Source organism: Corvus cornix, chromosome 18, assembly GCF_000738735.6.
Source record: "Corvus cornix cornix isolate S_Up_H32 chromosome 18, ASM73873v5, whole genome shotgun sequence".
Lineage (NCBI taxonomy): Eukaryota > Metazoa > Chordata > Aves > Passeriformes > Corvidae > Corvus > Corvus cornix.
This window is the reverse complement of record NC_046347.1, coordinates 29,327-37,483: the sequence shown is the minus strand read 5'-3', so window position 1 is coordinate 37,483 and position 8,157 is coordinate 29,327. Positions and strand designations below refer to the sequence as shown.

Genomic DNA, 8,157 nt, shown 5'->3' with positions numbered 1-8,157 from the left:
TGCTGGACACTCGCTGGTGTCGCCTGCTGGCTCAAGGTGGTACTGCGGCCAAGAAAGGCATGCATGCGCACTGACTTGGGCACATCGCCGGTGGCACCTGCTGGCCGAAAAGCAGTACTGCCGCTAGGAGAGCTGCGCATGCGCACTGATCAGCGGGGAAGCCCTTTGTCGTGTGGTCATTAAGGGAGAAATGGAAACAATGCTGAGCATGCGCGGTGTTGTGGGAAGGGAAGCGCATGAGCAGTGCTGTGCCTGGTTACGTCATGTGGTGTTGAAGGGCGGGGCGGAGCCGGGCAGCGCTGCGCATGCGCACTGGCTTTACCCGCCCGGTGCTGCTGCTCCGTGGGTACCGTCCGGCGCTGCCCGGGAGCGGCTTGGAAGCGCCGGGTTCGGTTCCCGGCTGCGGCAGCGGCGGCGAGGGTTGTGGTGACAATGGAGGAGGGCGGCTGTTGCTGTGGCTGCAGCGAGGTGGAAAGTGAGCGGAGAACGGCGACGCAGCGTGTGCCGGGAAAAGACCCGAGCGGGGGCGGCCCCGGAGCAGAGCCGGGCGGGAGCGGGCGGCGGGGACTGCGCGGGGCGAAGGCGGTCCGGGCGCGGAGCCGGGGAGGAGCTGCGGGGCTGGGGCCGGGACTTGCGGGCGGCACGGCGGGACCTCCCTGCAGAGCCTTTCCTGGGAAACAAAACCTGGAGTTTGTCCCACCTCGGCCCCGTGGCAAGGGGCAGCGCAACCGAGGGGAGCAGCGCCTGAGCAGGGGCGGCAGCGTGCGGGCGCAGGGAAGACGCGGCTGGGGCTGGAGCGAGAACGTGCAGGTTTCTTACATTTAAATGAACGTGGAAAGCAGGGAGAGAGGTGGTATAGAAGCACCGGGTGCTCGGGCAGGTGAGACAGGACTCAGGGGAGGGACTCTCTTTCCTGAGCTCCTGAAGTTCCACTTGACTCTCTCAGGAGCACTCATGAGAAGTTTCCCGTTTGGAGTTGGAGTCCAAAAGGAAGGAACTTGAAACTGCTTCTTCTGATAAATCCGTAAGTATGGGAGGCCCTATGAAGCCCACTGGTGTAAGCAGCCAATAACTCCCACGAGTATTTTAACTACTAAAAATAGCAACTTTTATTTCTTCTGCACACAAACGACTTGGCTGTCCTGTGCAGGGTTCACTGAGGCTGTGAATTGCAATCCAGGGCATCTTCAGGCTCCTGGTGCTCGGGACTGTGGCATTTGGTGTGCAGAAAACATCCCAGGCTGTCCAGCTTGGGTGTGGACGTGCATTTCCACAGTTCCTCAGAGTGGGAAAAGGCCAAGAGGGTGATGGAAAGGCCTTTCTTCCAGGCCTGGGCATCCTCAAGACACCTCAAGGATGTTTTTTAAATGTTTGTTGTCTTTTGTTTCACAGCGCAGGGCTGAGCTGGAGAACGGGTGGAAACAGTGGCAAGCGGGAGTCCCATGTTTACATCTGCCCTTGGATTCCAGTTTCTTCCAGTGGGTCTATGCTGCCCGAAGTACAAAGGAAGGAGGTGTTGGAGTACCTGTTTGTTCACCTGTTGAGCTTGGAAGAGATGCTGAGTGTGAAATTCCAGGGGTGCCGGCTCCTTGCGAGCTGTTGGTTGCTCAGGAGATTGGGTCGGGGAAAGGGGGGGAGAGTCCAAGCACAGCACAGTGGTAGGAGCTGGGTTTGCATCTCAAAGCCTGATAAGCTGGAAAGAAGACTTTGCTGTGTTAATGCACAATTACATTTTTGTGCAATTTTTTGAAATTAGGGCTGGGATCAACCTGGGGAGGTTGTCTGGCCCAATTCCCTGTGCCCTGCTTTGCCATGAGGAATGGATGCCTGACCTCTTTGCAGAGAGCTGCTGCTGATAAAGATTTCTCAGTTTCTGTAGTGAATTTATCCCAGTACTTTGCTGCTATAAAGTCTCCTCTTGCTGCCATTTCCCCCTATTACATTTAAGATCAGCTCCAGCTGAGTTAGAATTTAATCCTGACCTTTTCCCCCTTTTTTTTTTCCAAGAGGCCTCAGCTATCTCGCTATTTCTTTCCTCTCTCACCCTGCAGGTCCTGTTTTTCAGACCTCATTCTTTCCTTATAAAACCCTTGATAACCCATTCCCCACTTAAGGCTTTGTTGTATCCTTGTTTTGCTACCTTCTGGGTGCTGTGGATGAAGGTCTGGCTTTGAGGAGCACACCCTGCTCCCTTTGCTCAAGGGATTGCAGTTATTCCAATCTCCTGCTGCTGAGGGCTTCCTTAGGCTCTTGCTGAAATGAAAAATATCCAGGAAGCTTTTCCTTTTTTGAGATTAGACTGGTTTCTGCAGGTCCTTGAGATGTGACCATGATGGTTAAAAACCCACAGTGCAAATGAAGGCTTCCCCCTTCTTCCCCCCTGCCCCCTACCTGCTCCATGCTTGGTCCTCTCCCTGCACAGTTCATTACTTTGTAATCACAACTACTAAGGAAACCTTTCTAATCTTGTCAATTGGCAATGCAACTGCTTTTAAATTCTGGTTTAAAATAGGTTTTGAAGTCAGGCTCTGCCCTTGCTATTGATTTGAATTCTTGACTGAGTAAATTATTGGTGCTTAACAAGCCCTTTGTTGCTTTAAAGCCTTTCTCCAAGGGTCAAAGAATAACACTGACAGGGAGTGAAGGAGCGCTGCCCAGTAGTTGCTTAGAAACGGAGTGTGTTAAACCCGGTTTCTTTAAAAGCAGTTTTGAGTAAGTGAAATTCAGGCACTTGAATTACTTTGGGAAATGGTCCATTTAGGATAGATCCACACTGACAGAAGCTGTTTATCTGAGGTCAGTACATGCTTTGATCAGTGCAGGGCCTTCCCCTCAAGAAATGCATGAGCCAAGCCCAGCAAGGTAGAGGAAAAGACACAAGTTCAGCTTAGGGAGCTGCACAGGTGAAATCCCATGGATGTGCCTGGAGCATGGCCCTCCCCAGCAGCTTTTCTTACAGTTAAATTCTTTAAAAAGCTAAAAGCTGATGTTCAGTACTTTGGGATCTGGCTCAAAACTGTGGAGAGGATAAACTCCCTTACTGGAACTCAGGCGGTGGAGTGCTCACAAGCCAGCAGCCAGATTGCTTCTTGTTCAGCTTCAATTCAACGTTGGCTTTTTGTTGTTGTTTTGGTTGGTTGGCTGGTTTTAAAGTATTCTTAGAGATGCTACAAGTGGAAGAAGAGAACAGAAATAGAGTGGAGCACCACTGGCACAGTAACTGATATTTTACTGTTCCTCTTTTTCTTTTAAAAATATATGTAGATAACATGAACTTTTAAACTCTGTGATTTGGGAGAAACACTTTTTTCTCCCTCTCTTTGGAAGAGATATGCAAGTCCTGAGCCATTGGGCCAATGCTTGCTGCATTTTGTTTACGTTTTTACAATCAAACAAGATTGACAAGGAAGATACAACTCAGGAGCTCACTAGGCAGCAGCCTCCAAACTCTTTGGGTGATGCAGTAGGGTATGAAGACTGTTTTCCAGTGTGAGATTAATCCCTAATAACATGCTCACTGACATAAAAGTCACTTCTTATAAGCCACGTCTTACTCCCTGAAGTGCAGGAGCTGAGGTGTTTGACAAAGCCTTGGCAGAATGATGAAGTATATCCCTGTCAGATTTCTCCTTCTCGTGCTAGCAAGAGCAATCCATCTTCTTTAAGGGTTTTGTTCCTTTGGGATTGTGTGTAGTTTAGAGGGAGAACAGTACCCAGAAGCATTAATTATTTAATCTGGACTGCTTTTTTCCTCGACGTGTGAGGTCTGAGTATTGTGCTGGGATGCAGGGCCAATAAAATTTCTGGGAGTCGGACTTGGAGCTTGAAAGTTTTAGAATTAACCCTGGAGACTCAGCTCCCTCTATGGTCAGAAGAGGGGGAGACACCTTCCTTCAGGATGTCTCTCCAGGGAATGCTTTTGCAAAGTTTTCTCTCGTAACGGCTGAAGTCTTGCCTCTCCCTGAAATTGCGGTGTAGATCCCACTGGAGGCAGTAAATCTGTCAAATGTATGAGCTTGGGCCTACACACCTGCTAAGGTGTGACTAGAGGTGTGAGAGCTTTTGCAAATGAATTTGGAATAATGAGAATCACAGAACCACTGAGGTTGGAAAAGCCCTCTAAGGTCATCGAGTCCAACGTGTGCCCAATCCCTACCTTGTCACCCAGCCCAGAGCACTGAGTGCCATGTCCAGGTGTTCCTCGGACACCTCCAGGAACGGGGACTCCAAACCTCCCTGGGCAGCCCCTGCCAAGGCCTGACCACCCTTTCCAGGAAGAAAGTCCTCTTGATGTCCAACCCTGGTGCAGCTTGAGGCCATTTCCTCTTGTCCTGTTACTGGTTGCCTGGGAGAAGCAGCCAATCCTCACCTGGCTACACCCTCCTGTCAGGGAGTTGTAGAGAGCAAGGTCTTCTCTGGGCCTGTTCTTAGGACTGGTATGGAATCACTATTTTGCATTAAAGGACAATAAGCAGATGTTTTGAAAAAATACTTTGAAATGTTTTTGCATTGCCCTGGAAATCTGCCAAGAAATGGAGTTGCTTACCAGGTTAGGTGTTCTTGCCTGCAACTTCCCAGGGGCTGCTGGAGGTGGGATGAGGCTATTGCAGAGGAATTACAAGTACGTCGTTTCTCACTCAGGAGACTCTGGGTTTACTGTAGTTATGGGACTGGTTTTCCAGACTAGAGGAACCCCTTAAAGGACTGCAGAGGGAGGTGGAGATGGGATTTGGGGTTTGCATCCCCACCTCCTGAGCACACATGGGGTTAGATGCCCCTTGGCAGAGCTGTAAGGTGTAATGTGGGCAGCAGCTCCTCCTCTCTTTGGGGGCCTAAATTGAAACGCTCGGGAGCCAAATCACCTCTGAGCTGCTCTGTTGTGAGCAGGAGAGGAAGGGACACCTCCAAAGGCCACACAGCTCACTCATAGTCAGAAAAATCCTACTGCTGAACCTGGAACCCCCCCAAGGACGCCCGGGACCCCCCGGGCCCCTCTGTGATCCTCGACAATGCACCCCCCCCCCCATCACCAGACCATGCAGTGTCCCCCAGTGTTCTGCCAGTGGGAGCACTGGAAGAGATACTGGGAACACTGGGAGGGAACTGGGAGGAAACTTCCTACCACTCTCCAACGTGCAGCAGCCCCAAGTGCGACCAGTGAGGAGGAGGAAGTGCTCCCAGTGCCCCGCCCCCCTCGCCAAAAAAAAAGTTGGGGGGGGGCGGGGGGAGTACAAGAAGAAAAAGGATTTCAATGGAGGGGAAAACAGTTTCTGTAATTGCGTTTGAACTTAGGAGGATCCCACTTCATCTACGATTTGGAAGGTCTCAGTTGAAGGAACACACAACGTTTTCATGATTTTGTATCTCAATTGGCAGGGAATCACCGTTTTCCATTATTTTCGTATCTAAATGGAAGAAGAAAGCCTTTATGGTGCTGTTTGATGGATTTGAATTGAGGGAAACCGCCCCATTTTCATCATCTTAAGGTTAAAATTGAGGGCAAAACACCATCGTCCCTGGTTTTAAAGGGCTTCCCTTGAGAAGAACCTCTTTATGTGCCATTATAAGAGATTCATCGAGGGGGACCCTTATTTGAAGAGACCTTCATAGAGGAAAAATGTGTCCAAAAGCCCCCAAAATGGTGTTTCTTGAGGGAAATTGAAGAGGAAGCTGCATTTCCCCTCATTTTAGGAGGCTAATTTGAGCAAAACTCCCCCTTGATTCACTTTTTATTTGGGTTTAAATTTAGGGGAGACCCTCCTTATGCATCAATTACGGGTCTAAATTGAGAGGGAACCTCCGTTTTCCCCTTGATTCAAGGCTTTGAAATGGTGAGTAAAGGGAGTTTTCCCTTAATTCATTAAGAAATTGAAAAAGAACAGTAAAGATGAGCTGGCGCTGCCGGTTTGGACTCAATTTATCTGTCGGGATTGCAAACTCTGACAGTCAGACACCGAGCGCCGACGGACGCCCAGCAGTGACTGTGTCACGCCCCGACAGATCAAACAGGGGCTGGAAGCTCCATGGAGCAGCTCAGCACCTGCTCCACTCTTGCCCCCCAAAGCCCGGGATGGACCGATGGGTCTGGACACATCCCCATTGAGGGGGGCAGAGCCGCTGCTCGGGGGCCCCGGGGGATCCTTTATCCCCCTCGTGCAGCTGCGAGCTGCTGAGGAAAAAGTCCTCGTTCCTAGGCTTGAACCCCTGCAGGTTTACCTCTCATTCTCTTGCTCTGATTTGTTTGACAAGAAATTCAATTTATTCCCCCCAGTCGTGTCTCTTATTCCAGTGACCCGTGAGTGATCTGTCTATGGTCTTTTCCCGATCCTCAAGTCTTTCCTGATGTGTTATGTTCCCTGCCCAGGGTGAGGAGGAGAGGGACAGAGCGGTTTTGCTGCCACCAGGCACCTGGCCAGGCCCAGCCCACCCCAATAATCCCTGCGATAATTCACGCCACCATTACCCAGGCGCGCGGCGGGTCCGGCTCCGCGGGCAGGCGGCTACAGTAGTTCAAAGTGGGCAAACTGGGACGGAGTGAGAGGAAGCAGGTGGTGCCGGTGGGTGAAATGTCTCTGCTGCGAGCTGCCTGGGAAAGGAGGAGGGAGAACCTGGTGCAAATTAAAGGGGAGAGAAAGAGGGACAAGGCTGGAGCTGTGGAAGGAAGCGGAGATGGCCAAGGGGCAGCTGAGCATTTTGCTTTCCAACTCCGTGGGGGGAAAGAAAGCGCTGTCAAATCCATCCAGGAAAACAGAGGAGAAATAGCAGGTGGTGGAAATCGCCGGCAATTTGGATTCAATTTGTCTGTCTGAACTGCAAACGCCGACAGACACCGAGCACCGCTGGACGCCTGCTGGCGTTGCGGTGTGTCCCGCTCCGGCTGCAGCCCGCCTGCCGAGACCCCCAGCAGCAGCTGCCCGGGGGCTGCGGATCGGGCAGCAGCCAATCGGAAGCATCGCAGCGTGCGGCAGCCAATAGGAGCCCTGGCCACTCCGGCAGCCAATGGAAAGCGCCGTTACCTGAGGGACCAGGCACAGCTCGAAGCCCCTCACAGCTGCTTCGTTTTTTGGGACATTTGTGGAAAGTTCGGAGTTCATTTTTTTTTTTTCTTTAGCTTCCCTTTTCCAGGACAGGAGGGATTCCGGCGCGGGGGCTATCCCGCCTCGGGCGCTTCTGGGCGGTTTTGAGGCGGGGGGAGCCCACCGCGGCAGTGGCGGGAAAAGGGGGTGCGGAGTATAAAAGGGGGCGCCGGCGTCGCGGCCCCTCAGTCGGGGGGCGGCGGTGGCGGTGGCGGCAGGAGCTCCGCGGGCTGGCCCGGGTGCGGGGACGCCGCCGTGTGCGGCCGAAGCCGCCGGCCCTGAGGCGCGGGGAAAGCGGCGTGGCAGCCGCCCATCGGCTCCGTCATCGGCAGCGCCGCTTCGTGCCGGTAGGGAGCGGGAGAACGCGGCGGCGGGCGGCGGGTGGCGAGTGCCGTCGGCGAGAAAATATTGACAATGGTCTAAGAAATATTCAAAAGGTACTGCAGCAGGAGTGGCCGCTGCCCCGTGTCACTAAAAGAGCTGCACCGCGGGACCGTCGGGGCAGCGCTGCTGGTAAAAAAGGGGCCCGGAAAGGCTGAGAGGTGTAAAGGGAATAAAATGCTGAGCATGGTAAAAGAGGTACAATAAAGGTACTGCAGCAGGAGTGGCCGCTGCCCCGTGTCACTAAAAGAGCTGCACCGCGGGACCGTCGGGGCAGCGCTGCTGGTTAAAAAGAGCAGCACGGGAAAGGCTGAGAGGTGTGAGCGGAATAAAATATTGACAATGGTCTAAGAAATATTCGAAAGGTACTGCAGCAGAAGTGGCCGCTGCCCTGTGTCACTAAAACAGCTGCACCGATGGACCCACGGTGGTCCCATGCTCCCAGTACGGCCCCAGTGCCCTCCCAGTGCTCCCAGTGTGGCCCCAGTTCCCTCCCAGCGCTCCCTGTAAGGCCCCAGTGCCCTCCCAGCACTCTCAGTATGGCCTCAGTGCCCTCCCAGTGCTCCCAGTATGGGCCCCAGTGCCCTCCCTGTGCTCCCAGTAAGGCCCCAGTGCCCTCCCAGTGCTCCCAGTATGGGCCCCAGTGCCCTCCCTGTGCTCCCAGTAAGGCCCCAGTGCCCTCCCAGTGCTCCCAGTTCAG

General features: G+C 53.1%; 1 long non-coding RNA gene across 3 annotated transcripts; it reads left to right on the top strand.

Annotated features, from left to right (window-relative positions):
• Positions 1-278: 278 nt before the first annotated feature.
• LOC104695618 lies at positions 279-3,815 on the top strand. Of its 3 annotated transcripts, none has more exons than XR_005603360.1 (3): positions 279-810; positions 947-1,024; positions 1,393-3,815. It is a non-coding gene; the product is annotated as an uncharacterized LOC104695618 (long non-coding RNA). The 3 variants fall into 3 exon arrangements; XR_005603359.1 differs by having other exon boundaries at positions 285-475; XR_005603358.1 differs by lacking the exon at positions 279-810 and having other exon boundaries at positions 817-1,024.
• The last annotated feature ends 4,342 nt before the right edge of the window (positions 3,816-8,157 follow it).